The sequence below is a fragment of the Phyllopteryx taeniolatus genome, chromosome 4, assembly GCF_024500385.1.
Source record: "Phyllopteryx taeniolatus isolate TA_2022b chromosome 4, UOR_Ptae_1.2, whole genome shotgun sequence".
Taxonomy (NCBI): Eukaryota; Metazoa; Chordata; class Actinopteri; order Syngnathiformes; family Syngnathidae; genus Phyllopteryx; species Phyllopteryx taeniolatus.
The window spans coordinates 27,489,971-27,503,442 of record NC_084505.1 but is presented as its reverse complement, the minus strand read 5'-3'; the positions used below and the strand labels follow the sequence as shown (position 1 = coordinate 27,503,442).

Sequence of the window (13,472 nt, the reverse complement as noted above, 5' to 3'; positions counted from 1 at the left end):
CACATTCTTTTTTGGGGAGGGCGATGCATCCATCGATACTTCCGTTTTCCGTAGCGCTTGTCCTCACGCGGTGGCGCCTATCCCAGCTATCTTCGGGCGGGGCACACCCTGAACCGGTCGCCAGCCAATCGCAGGAAACCGGAGCGCCCGGAGAAAAGCCACGCAGGCACGGGGAGAACATGCAAACTCCACGCAGGCCAGGCCGGATTTGAACTCGCAACCTCACAACTGGGAGGCAGATGTGCTAACCAGTCGTGTCGCCTTTTTGCAAAACTACAAAAGACAATTACCGTATGTTGTGATCCACAACGCAACAAAAGCAAACAATGAGAGCTGACGACATATAATGGCCGCTAGATGGCAACATAAGACTGCACTGATTGCGCACACGTACTGGCGCATGGAAGAAAGTCGAAGAAAGTGCTTGCGCGGAGAAAAACTTGCTATTTACAAGTACCGCCATCATAAGCAACATTAAAATGCAGTTGCATAGTAGGCCTAAGGCAGAGACGTCAGAGAGCTAGCTCTCGGTCCAGGGGACAGTGAGGCGCAAAGGGAAAGGACTTTATCCATCCATCCATCCATTTTCTGAGCCGCTTCTCCTCACGCGGGTCGCGGGCGTGCTGGAGCCTATCCCAGCTGTCATCGGGCAGGAGGCGGGGTACACCCTGAACTGGTTGCCAGCCAATCGCAGGGCACATACAAACAAACAACCATTCGCACTCACAGTCACACCTACGGGCAATTTAGAGTCTCCAATTAATGCATGTTTTTGGGATGTGGGAGGAAACCAGAGTGCCTGGAGAAAACCCACGCAGGCACGCGGAGAACATGCAAACTCCACACAGGCGGGGCCGGGGATTGAACCCGGGTCCTCAGAACTGTGAGGCTGATGCTCTAACCAGTCGCCCGGCGTGCTGCCAGGACTTTATCCATCTCAGTAAATAGAATTTTCTCCAATTCACCTTTTTTTTGGGGGGGGGGCAAAGATTTGATCATCAACTAATGACGATGAAATGTTTGCAGTGCACTGATGTGGAGGGTTGTTGTTTTGGGGGTCAGCGCTCACAGGCCACAGCAGCGATATGGATGAACGTCAACCAAACAGCTTGGGAGAAGCAAGATATTCCCCATTCCATCCGTTTAAATACATTTCTTGACTTTTTTACTGTTATTTACAGTAAGTACCAAAGTGGAATCAGTACTTCCGCTTGAACCGAATCAATGTGAGTTCATCTCCCACCTCTGCTTATAGCAAATGAAACATGTGCAGTTGATAGAAAAAGATTTTTATGATAAAAAAACAATAAATGAGACCAAGACAAACTATTTCGAAACGTTTTCCACCATTGATGTGACTTACGTAACCCGTTGAACTGAATAGAAAACAAATATTTTTTTCGAGGGAAGTCAAAAACAGAAAACAAGTGAAATGTAGCTAGGTGCTAATGTGGTTTGGCTGTGTTTATAATTGAGCAATCACTTTCCAAGTGACGTTAAATGGGAGGCAGCACACCTGCTAACATTGAAAGTACCTACAATTAACAACAATAAAATGTAGCTTTGCCAAACATGGATTTCGTTATGGTCGCTTGATTTTGCTTTGTGGCAGAAGTCCGAATGTTTTGTGCTAACACTGTGTGTTATTTAGAATGATTTGCCTCCAGTTGCAGCTGGACTGGAGCCAGCCAAAGCGTTCGCGAGTTTTTCCACATCTCGGTTGCACCCGAACACAATTCTCGCCTTCCCTCGTGGAAAAGAGAGAACGTGAGACAGGTCACAGGTCACAGGTCACATTGACGGCGGCAAACATTCGGACATGATTTCGCTTGAGGGGCGTGTCCAGCGTACGGGAGAATGTTGGCTTGTTTTTGCTTCCGGAGCAGCGTCCCCGGGTTCCCTCTGCCGGGGGAGAGCGGCATCTGGCCGGCCGGGAGGAGAAGCAGAAGGGCGGACCGAGAGCAGCCGGCAGGACGTCGACGCGACACGGCGACAAGGCGGACGCGACGCGAGGTGAGGTGAGGAAGCAATTGTGGCTTTTCTTCTCTTTTTCCTTCATTTCGCGGAGAAAGGAATCGCGTTGGGCCTCAGATGGGGCGTTCACGGAACCCAGCGTGGCTTTTGTCTTACGGTCAACGGGGATTGACTTGCTTCCCTCAGAACAACAAGCTGAATTCGGAGGCTGCTTCAATGACCATTAGCCAATCATATTTTAGACGCATGTCACTTAATGAGGGAAAGCCCCAGTATGTGGTCACAAGTATCGGCTTTGTTTTCATCTTATGTTTGCTTGAATGCTCAATCATCTTCTCCACGAGGAAAAAAAATATAGGAAGCATGTGTCATTAGTTTCGAATGTTTGCATCTTTTTGTAATCGTCCCACTTTCACAAATGTGTTTGACATCACTTGAATTGAACGTTCTCTATGTAATGCTAATTCACAACAAATGCAACGATCCTCGTTCATGCAAAAAAAAAAAAAAAAAAAATGGAACACTGCCATTTTAGTAAGCATTTTGTCACGAGGGGGGAACAGGAAGAAACCTTGGTGGAACCACGACCGGATCTTTGATTGAGGCTGGGATCACAAAAAGTTCCTAGCAGTAGTTTGAGGTGCAATAATGATGTCACTAAGGTGTACTGGATAGTCCATATCACACGATATACACACACCTATTCGCTGTTCTATTCAAGAGAGTAACGCTACCATGTGTCAAACAATGTCTTTGTGAAGCAAACGCACATTCTCTTGACTTTGCGCGCCTTGTTTGGCACTCGAGCTATCTGGACTGGACATCGCCAGCAATAATCGTTCCCAGCCTATCCGCTTGCAATCTCCAGATAAGGCGTAACGTGCCCGTTTGTTTTGTCCAAACACGGAGATGTTTCTATTTTCCTTGGGAAACCCGGGGACGGATCGGTTCCATTATTTGTAGAGTCGAAAAGGCCTACAATCAGTCCGAAGAAGAATATGTCGATGTTAGGGCGGGATTGGGGAAGCTTTTTTCTAATCGGGAGCATAAAAAGCACGATGTGTTGAGCAAACAAATCCTTGAGCATTTGTGGGTTACATGTTTTTGGAATTGCATGTTGGGCCCGATGAAAGGGCCCCTCAGTGCCGTACCGACGGCTAATTGGATTGGCCCAAACGAGTAAATGCGTCGCTGTCCGTGAAATGGTAAAACGGTGCGCTATCGTCCTCGCAGCCCCGCCTTCCTCCACGCCTGCCTCAGACGTGTGTGTGTCTAAATATTGTCATTACTAAATGCTCTGAGTTTATATGCCATCCTCCCTCGTCTTCCTTTTCTTTTAATATCATCGTAAAATACACCGACTGGCCTTGTAAACTGTCGATGCGTCAAGAGTGGCTGACTTTGGAGAAAACGAGTCCTTCCGGCGTTTACAGGCCACCTTTGGTGACAACAAGCGCTGCGCACGACTCTTTGCCGTCATCTGATAAAAGCGCATCTGTTTACTACGAGCAACAATTTAGTGACAGAGCTATATTGCGTCCACAAAAATAGCAGCGCATGCCGGCTGCCGCCGTGCTTGTGTATTACGCTTAAATTATGTCGGCCGTACTTGAACTGTGCGGTCAAGCTTATGCACAGCAGCTGACGAGAAAGGAGTGTGCGTGTTGCTGCGTGCGTGTGTGCGAGCAATCGGATAAAGAACGCGGAGATCCGTTATCGCTTGTGAAACAATATGGCTTGTCCGCCCCTGACCAAACGGCGTGTGGATGTACTGTAACGTGTGTGTGTGAAGCCCCTGACCGGACCGGACCGGACAGAATGCTGAATTCAAGACAGCAGAGAGTCGATTCCTTGCAGGCTGACAGCTTGTCAAAATGCAAAAAGCAATGTGGCTGTTTGATCGACTCTCACAAGGCGTATTGTGTTCGCCAGGCCGCAAAATGTGTGCGCATTGGGGCAGCTGCAGTGGGGCAGACACCCGTGAGGTGTGTTTGAACAGAGAAGCCCCCCCCTTCATTCTGCAGGGTGGGACACTAAATGACAGGGGGCCATTTTCTGCTTCCATCTGCCTAAATAGTCTCGTCAACGCTGGCAGTTTTCATCCAAACGCTCCAAATGGCTGCCCTGCGATTGCCAAGTTTTTCTTCTGACGGGCTCCTTCGGACGTCATCGTGTTGAACAACTGGCGTTGGATAATATTATTTTGGAATGAATCCACAATGGAAATGGAGCGTTTCAATATGCAGCAGCATATTCTATATTCTATATGTACTGTCGACCCGGAAAAGGTGAAGGTCATAAAGGTCGCAAAACCTTCGAACCGAAATCACGTATGCCGTCACCGGCATATTACGACTTCAGCTCAGTGAGCATTGAAAGGACTCCCTTGGGTGTGTTGTGCTTTCTCTTCAGCGTTGTCTGTGTGATAGCGCCAAGGATGAGGGATTGCAAGGCGTAAAAGTGTGATTTGATGAGAAAGTAATGGTAGCATACGAACCGAAGCGTCTCCTCGGTCCCGGCTGTTCGCTTTCGTTTATTTGATATGGACATCACGAGAACGTTGACAAAGCAGATGCATTGCTTTGCTGTTTTAGCACGAGTGCTCATTGTCAACACTTGCTTTCCGGAGTCTGACTCCTTTCAAGCAAACGTTCAATAGTACAGCGTGGCTAGAGCCAACATGTATAATTGTGGGGCAAACATATTTGACTTCAGGTACAAGGACACAAGAAACAATCAGAACCATTCACTGTAAATCAGACTCTTCTTGCTGTTGTTTTGTTAATCATTATTTGACGGGCATAATAATCAATTGTTGAAGCATGACTTTGGTTTGTGGACTTTAATTTTATGCCCTCCATCAGTTTTTTTTTTTCTTTGCTTGCTCGCTCCCTCGCGAAAGGCGTCCTACCACATGAACGCTGGAAAGTGACGAAAGAATGTGTCAATGCATCAGGTGGCTGTGCGACTCTGCTGCATGTTGGTGGCTTTCTTCCTCCTCCTCCTCCTCCTCCTCCTCCTGGCTGGGATCTCCAGCAACATTTATGCTGACTGGCAAATGTTCAGCTATTAGTGGGCGCCTCTAATGCATACAGAATCAGCAGGGCGGTGGAAGTAGACCTTGCCAAGTGATTTTCAGAACCCTGCTAATTAGAAAGCATGCAGGAGGCTATTTACTGTATGGATTCGTGTGTGCCATTTTGGCCTCCTGGCATCAGTTGTTGCTGTCTAGATGTTGTTTCGGTAAGCTCTGCATTGACTTGTGGGATGGAAGGGCTCCCAAAGTTATTAAGCCAGCCTGATTGTTTGGATCGCTTCTGCCACACAGTATCTGTGTGCTGCGACAGCTTGGAGCTGGAGACTTTTGTGGACAAAAACAAATGCGGCCTGGGTTGTAATTGAACATACAAGCGGTGTCATTCTTTTGCTATGTGTGTTTTGTTTTACATTGACCTCCAACTGGAGGGTCAATGAAGGACTTTCAGCAAGCAACAACTTCACTACTTCGTTAGCAAGCCGTCGTCGGGATCACGGCTGCTGCGGACGTGGTCGGGCGCTGCCGGAGCCGAGCCCCCAATGGACCGCTTGCATGAGAGTGCTTCGATTGGAGATTTTACGTATAATCCGATACTTTTTTGTTGTTGTTGTTGCTGATATCGCGCCAATATCAAATATCAGATCAGGAGACTCATAAAGGAGTTATCAAAACATTTGTTATTCGTTAAAGACCATCCTGTGAGCGTTAATTGTTTTTGTCTTAACATTAATAGAGGCTAACTTACTTTCACATTCGGATTTGAAAATGTTGCTTATAGTTTAATATAGGTTTTAGAGGTGCAGCAATTAATTGACAACTATTTTGATAAGAAATAATCATTTAGACCTTGTTTAACTGACAGTTGTCAAAATCCTGGGAATTTTAGCCTCTCAGCAGTAAATCATCTCGGATTTCTGTCGTCCTCTGTGAAGCAGACTGATTAGTTTTTTTCCCCCCCAAAAAACAAGACCTTTGCAAACATCTTCCTTAACTTTGGAAAACAATGATCAACACGATTCATCAAAAGAAATCGACAGATGAATGGATTAATAAAGTAGTCATTAGTTGCAGCCCGAATAGGCTTTACTGTATTTCGGCGATACCATTTCCATTATTTACTAAGGGTAAAATATTTTCAAAATTTTAGCTGTGACAAAGAAGGCCTAAATCCTCCGTGAGAGCACATTCTTGTTGGATGAAGTCAAGTGGACTACATCTGCCAAGGAGACTGTTTCATCACTTTGTTTCCTAGTTATTCTGATTCCTCAAAAACGGCTCAATCAATTGCTGTGAAACTAAGAAAGAAGCGGTCAAATCTCAGCGCAGATCCAGATAGAGGTGCCGGATTGTTTTGTCTCCTTTCTCCTTGATTTAAGGCATACGCAGGAGATGAGCAAATTGCGATTGAGTGCCATTCCGGTTATTATTTGTAAACCCTCATTTCTCACAAGGATTTGTGTTCAATCCATTTGAGCAACTCTGTATATCAACATATTTGGATTTTGACTTTCCACTGAGAGGCTAACATGGATGGAAAGGAAGTCTTGAAGAAGCCTTTGGTCGGTGTGATAGGAGCAAAAGAAGGCCGCGGTGGAAAAATAAAGAATAAGAGCGAGGGGACTGGATGACGGAAAGCGCCGGAGAGGGGGCGACCGTTGCGGCGGTGTCTGTGGCTCCTCTGGCAACGACAGGACATTCCTTTTCTGATGAGTCACCCTAGCGCTCTGATCCGCTTTCTTCCCTCCTCACGTCTCGTTTTTACCGCGGTACACGTTTCGATGGCCTCTCTTATCGGGATCCCCTTCACCTTTTGTTTCCGTGCCACGGCCGGGGATCACGTTAGACAAGTCTGCGCTAACGATAAAGCCTTGTGACATTTCACACTTTGTGGTGAAATGTTGAAGTGCAAGGCAACATTGGGGATGCAAAAATAAACGCAGTCACAGATGTGTGTTGTTCATGCCCAGACTTCCTTCTCCCCTCGGACATCCTGTCACATTTCAGCTACAGTATATACAGGATATGACTATTCCTTGCCCTGCTTCCTCACACTTCTCCGCTTTTAGCCATGTACACCACGGGTGGCCCGAGGGCCAGATTTGGCCCGCTACATCATTTTGTGTGGCCCGCGAAAGCAAATGAAAATTGCTAATTGTGTTCGATTGTAATAACGTTGAGATATTGCAAGCATTTTTTGTTACCAACCCCCCCTTTGAAAAGAAAATATATTTTAGAGGCTTCAGATTTTAAAACTAGTTATTCATCTGTTTCTCGTGTAATTATGAGGTGATAATTCCTTTATATGGGTTCACAGTCACAACGGCCCTCTGAGGGCAGCCATAACTACGATTTGACCTGTGACCCCTTATGTGTACGTTGGGTGAACTCCAGTATATTTTCTTTTTTACAACCAAGGTTCTGATTTTCCACATACAATGATATAAAAAGTCAACACTGCCCTGTTCAAATGCCAAGATAAATAATTTAATAAAACCTTTTCCACCATTCAGATGACCAATAACATTACAACACCCAAAAATAAATAACTGAGGTAATGTGGTTGCACAATAACACATTTTCCCGCATGCATTTGGGAAATTTGTGTTCTTAGCTACAGTGAAGCATAGTGCTTTGGGGCTGTTTTTCTTCAGCTTCAACTGGGGCCTTGGTCAAAGTGGAGGGAATTATGAACAGTTCCTAATACCAGTCAGTATTAGCTAGGGATAGACACAAATTCTCTATTATGAGTGCGTTTTGCGCATGTATGGTTTGGACAGTGCTGAACCTGCCTGTATTTTATGTCCGGCACCTTGTCGGGCAGCTAAGGGGTCCTCCTAAGCTGTGTGGATTTCACTTGTGGCAGACAGCTGTTCTTGTTTCCTTTAGCATCCAAGTCCGTCTGTCTGCATTTGTGATGAAGATAGTTTTGTGCATGCATTGTTCGGTGCGTGCATTTTACGTCAGACACCTTGTTGGGCAGCTGAGGGTCCTCGAAAAGACATAAAAAAAAACAACAACAACGTAATTGAACTGATTCACTTCAGATATGTACAGGTAGACGCGAATTTTGAGCTCCGTGCCCACGGCGACGCTATGCTAGGAAGGTCAAAGTCCTCAGCGCATTCCACGTGTGGACGGCAAGAAAGCCAAAAGACCGAGGATGCCGGCACATTGTGCTGCATATGCTTATGTACGACGAGGACGTGGGAACTAGCCGTAGCGATGGCGAGATGAAGCTTCATGAAGCAGAGCAACGCTTCAGCTATTGCTTCGAGTAATTTGTCATTTCCTGACGCTTCACGTGCACACGAAGCCACCTGCTGGCCACGTGCATCATCACAGGCAGCTGTGTCTTAACCACATATGGAAGTGGACTGCACTTATATAGTGCTTTATCTACACCATCATATGTCATGCGTTGCATTTTTGCATCTTTTTGGCCCTCGTGAATGACAAAGCAATGTTTGACCAAGAAATTTCCCCGACATAAAGTGTATAATTATTTTTGAACGTATTCTGTGTGAGTAAAATATTCATCATCACTGGTATGGCAGGTTTTATGTTTTTGTATCTCTTGCGGAAGATGGCATGGACTTAAGCGGGCAGAGGACTTTGAAAGTCCTTATTAAGAAATCACAGTTTATCACCATTTTTGTTTTAAGTTATTCAAGAGCAAGATTATATATTTTATATATTTTTCCTCTTCCAGTGAGGTTTTATTGTACCCTACTTTCTTGGAACACAATACACACCTTACCTTTGAACAAAATAGGAAACGGTGGAAAATGCAGTTCTTGATAAACAAGTGTAACTGGTGAGCCTCAATAATACTTACTATTATTATTATTATTATTATTATTATTGAGACGCAATCCCGCCTGCGGTTCGAACTCACTCGAGCGCCGTCTGCCAGGTGGTACAGCCGGGCAGCGAGGCTTCGGATGTCATCACTTCTGGCCTCGATACACGCTTGGCGGAAACGCCCCTTCCAATACCTGACACGTGCCTCGAAGACTCGGCACGTCTCGTAACATCACTAGAACGAGGAGTCCCTTTAACTTACTCATAAAAAAATATATATAATTTTTAAATGCTATATATAGATAGCATTTACTTTGGCGTTGACAAAAAAAAAAATAGCCCTCATGAAAATTGGTTGAGAAATGAGCAAGTTACGACGAATATTTCTGTCCATGCGTCGCCTTCTGTGGGAATGTCGACCTCCCCAACATGGCCGTCACACAGGCATGTCGGTTAGCCGGGCTGCTACAGTGAATCCATTGTTCATATCTATATTATTTACATTTACAAAACAAAAACAAAAAAACTGACTGACAGACATGCTCAGAAAGTATGTTGAGTTTGTTCCTGGCAATTACACAGTAATAATTACACAGTAATTATTGTATGATTATTCAAAAAAAAAAAAAAAAAAAAAGAAGCAAAATACTGTTTGAAATTTTCCATCCCGGAAGCCAGTCGTTGACGGGGTGGGGGGCGGTGGTTGAAATGTTCCATACCTGAAAAGGGGCATTGCAGTTGGGACACTTTGTCATATAGTGTGCGCCACATCACGCACATACGGTAAAAGGTGGGGGGGCACCTGCCCCCAGTGCCCCCACCCTACTCCGGTTCTGCTCCCTCTGGCCATTTCCGTTACGTCATTTACGCCAAGTGGGCCAGCGCGGGAATGTTGCCGGTTGACACGAGCTATATAAGATTCAATACTGAAAAATACAGCAAGAAGTTAGAGGAGCAGATAGGCTTGATCAGCATTGTCATTTCCTCTAGGCTTGTTTATTTGTTTGTTTGTTTGTTTTTTTAAACAAGTAGAAGTTCTGTGCTGCAGCTTTAATGTAATTTTTCTTCAACAATTCTGTGCTTCTGAAATTAGGGGAACAGTTTGGGGAAGATCCTTGTCTGTTCCAGGCCATTTCCACACATGCACAAATAGTTTCAAATATTGTATGCATATTTTTCTATGAAACAAAATGACATGTAACGATGTTCTCACCTAATGTGCACTCCTGTCATTTCATGCAATGACAGAAATAAGTGTGACTTTATCACAAACTGTGTTTCCCGAGCTCCGTCTACTCGAGCGGATTGTAAACATACGTCGAGGAATGGAAGTGTCTGAATGTGCGACTGAGTCAGCTGTTGCTTTTTCAGGCTTCTGATTCTCGACAAATGTGTTCTCGTGTGTACGGAGAATGTATTAAAAACCCTGTTCTTGGGTGGACGTAGATTTCTTTTTACCCCAAACACTAAGAAAACATGTTTTGAAAAATATCTGTGTACATAGGGTATGTCCCTAAATTGTGACTACTACTTCTTTTTCTTCTGACTTTTCACTCTCCTTCTCCTTTGTTTTGAATGCTGGCTTTCAAAAAGGAGCTGGCTTAAATGGCGGGAGTTGGGACATATTTTCGAGCAGTATGTTTAGCTTGGTGTCAGTGTTCATGGTGTGGTTTTTCCTCCGCTCCCTTGAACGCCCCCCCACACCCCAGCCTCCGGAAACAAGAGGCTGGATAAAGCGGGGAGGAGGCCTGGAAGGGATAGGGGGTTTGTCTGGGAACAGAGGGAGGGGTTAACCGCATACTCTCATACCCCCTTCTCACTTGCTCCCGAAGTTCCAAAATGCAGGAAAGTGTTTCCCAAATGTCCCCTCCACATCACCCGCTCGAAAGTCTAGGAACGTGCGCTCTTTTACTGTAAGCCACCTTGTTTGTGACCAAAGGACGTTTTCGGGTCTCCCTCAAAGTCGCTTAGCAACTTCCCGTGTCACTGCCATGGCAGTGTTGAGACTACGATAACAAGCTACAGTGACAGCCTCATCACGCACTGATAAGCTGTTCCATGTGCTCGGGGTTAAATGCTCGCAAGTGGTCATCCTCACCACTAACTCTCAGGCTTGTATGTTAAACCATTATTGTCATGCAGCCCCGTCTTCCAAAAAAAGGCATACCTAAGATTCTTTGGCACGCCCCGTAAATTTCTGCTTTTCTTTTGCTACGTGGTCATTTTCTCACCAACTTTCCCTCCCACAGAGAAACCAGACCAGTGGAAGTGTAATGTATACAGTACACACACACAACGGGACATTCATGCAAACAGTCCTTGAGTGTTACTTTGAAGGTTGACTATGCAAGTTATTTTTGTATTTCCTTCACACTACGTTCACCACAATGTATAGTAGCCGAGGCAGCACGCTGAACCTGTGCGTGGTTTTGTACTTACACAAAATTGCTTGTTTAGACTTCAGTCTCAGTCGTAGTGCCATTTTGTCTCTTATTATTTCCTGTTTGAAGCCACAAGGGTACACATGCACACACATTCCTTGTGTACTTGCTTTGTTGTATTGTCAAGCTTCAGTAATTGTGGGACAATTTTTTTTTTTGTAAAAGGGTAGCTGTTTCCATTCCTCAGGCGGTCCTGTTTTTTTTATCTGTTGACTGTACTTGATGAATAATGTTATAACTATTGAGCAGTGTGACTCGCAATATGTAGTAAGTTTTAAGTATCCTTCACAAGATGTGTTAATTATTCACAAATGCAGAAAGAGTACATCTCTCTGTACATTGTATATGTGACAAATTAGATAAAAGTTTGTAAAAGACATGCGTATTAAGTGTTAAATGTCAGCATGCCGAGTACTTGACGTGTAATCCCAGAAAACAGTATTATCGTTGCGTTTGTGCATAACTCTTCTCCATCAAAGTGTGGATTTTGCTCTCTACCTCGTCTGTATCCAGCAAAGTTTTGATTCATATACAGTGTTGGGAAGATGACTTTGGAAATGTAGTTGGTTACCATTACAAGTTACCCTGTTGAAAATGTAATAGTAGAGTAACTATTTCAATTACTTAAAGTAACATAACAAATTTATGTTTGATTGAAACTGCATAATTTTCAATGAACGCATCAGGACCCTTGGATGTTTCCTCTGAAAAAGTGGATTAAAACCATAGATCAGTGGTGTCAAACTCATTTTTGTCACGGGTCACATCGTAGTTATGACTTCTCTCGGAGGGCCGCTACGACTGTGAACCCTGTTTTGGCAAATCTTTGTCTGACATAAATTTTCCAACACAACCCATATAAATGAAAGATTACCTCATGTACTGTAATTACATACAGTATACGGAACACATTGATGAATAACCAGTTTTGAAATCAGAAGCCTATAAAAACATGTTTTTCAACTATTACATTTTTTTTCAAAGGGGGGATTGGCAACAAAAAAATGCTTGCAAATATCGCAATGGTATTACACCAGAACACAATGAGCAATTTTGATTTGCTTTCGCGGGCCACATAAAATGATGTGGTGGGCCAGATCTGGCCCCCGGGCCACCACTTTGACACCAGTGCCATAGATTATAATTTTGGAAAGAACCACAACAAACAATAAATCGATAATAAAACATGAAGTGTAAGTACATCATAAACCATGTGTGTTGCATTATATGAGTACACCATGTGGAAAACCACCATACCATGTTGACCTCATGACAAATGTGCACAATTTAGACATTATGGCTTCATAGAGCAAACCAGATTTCCGTCCAAAATTGTCAAGATGAAATTGTTAAAAAGTCAATGTTCTTTGATGTGTTCAAAAGTGTAACTATGAGTCTAACCTTTTCAAAACTAGAGGTCATATTTGGAAAAGTGTCATGTTTGAGAATGGCACATGACCAGAGAGAGCCAATCAGAAGCATCTGCTTTAAAAGGAGGAAGTGATGCGAAAACAAATCTGAGCTTTTGCTGTTATTTTTCAAATGTCACCAAAATTGTAATCATGGAAATCTCTAAAAATAACTGCAATTCAATTACGCATGCACTCCCAGTAATGTAATGATTAAAATGACATACATTTTGTAATTAAATTATGTAATCCTGTTCCGTGTAATTAGTAACTCCCCAACACTGTTCATACAATATACATATACGTTTATTGCAATAATGGCAGCAGGAATGTTTTCATCTCGGTTAATTTCCGCGCGTTGTCGAGTTCGTGGCATCCGTGCAAATGTCGAGGACCGATCGTCCTTCGCCGCAGCCAATGAACACAAAGCCGAGAGTGATCTGGGAAGCTTGCTTGCTGTTGTGTAACTGGCTTTCCACGTTCACATCCAAAACTCAAAATTTCATTTTTCAGAAATTTGTCAGTTTGGACGTTTATGTCCTGGGCCTCTTCCTGCTGCAGTTTTGCTTTCTTGTCCATCTTTTCGGTAGCAGAGGGGCTTTGTCACCAGTTGCGGAGAGAGACTGGCAGCAGCGAGGCTGTAAATTAGTGCTGTAGAAAGAAATGGTGGCTTTTATGAGCGTTTGCAGACATTCACTTTTAATGAGAAGGGAAAGCAATTCTGTTGTAGACAAAAGGAAATGTTTCTAGTCTGTTGGGATCAGTGGGAAAACTGCAATGATGTGAAGCCTCGAGAGGGAAGGAAGGAAG

At 44.1% G+C, this 13,472-nt stretch overlaps 1 protein-coding gene across 5 annotated transcripts in view; it reads left to right on the top strand.

Moving 5' to 3' along the window:
• Positions 1 to 1,846: 1,846 nt before the first annotated feature.
• apbb2b (amyloid beta (A4) precursor protein-binding, family B, member 2b) overlaps positions 1,847 to 13,472 on the top strand; it is a 60,806-nt gene continuing 49,180 nt past the window's right edge. For 2 of the 5 annotated variants that reach the window (XM_061771155.1, XM_061771151.1), the window contains exon 1: positions 1,856 to 2,018. The gene's annotated coding sequence lies outside the window, so the exon portion shown is untranslated. Of the gene's footprint in view, positions 2,019 to 13,472 lie in introns of all 5 variants that reach the window. The other 3 variants (XM_061771156.1, XM_061771152.1, XM_061771154.1) reach the window with 3 other exon arrangements.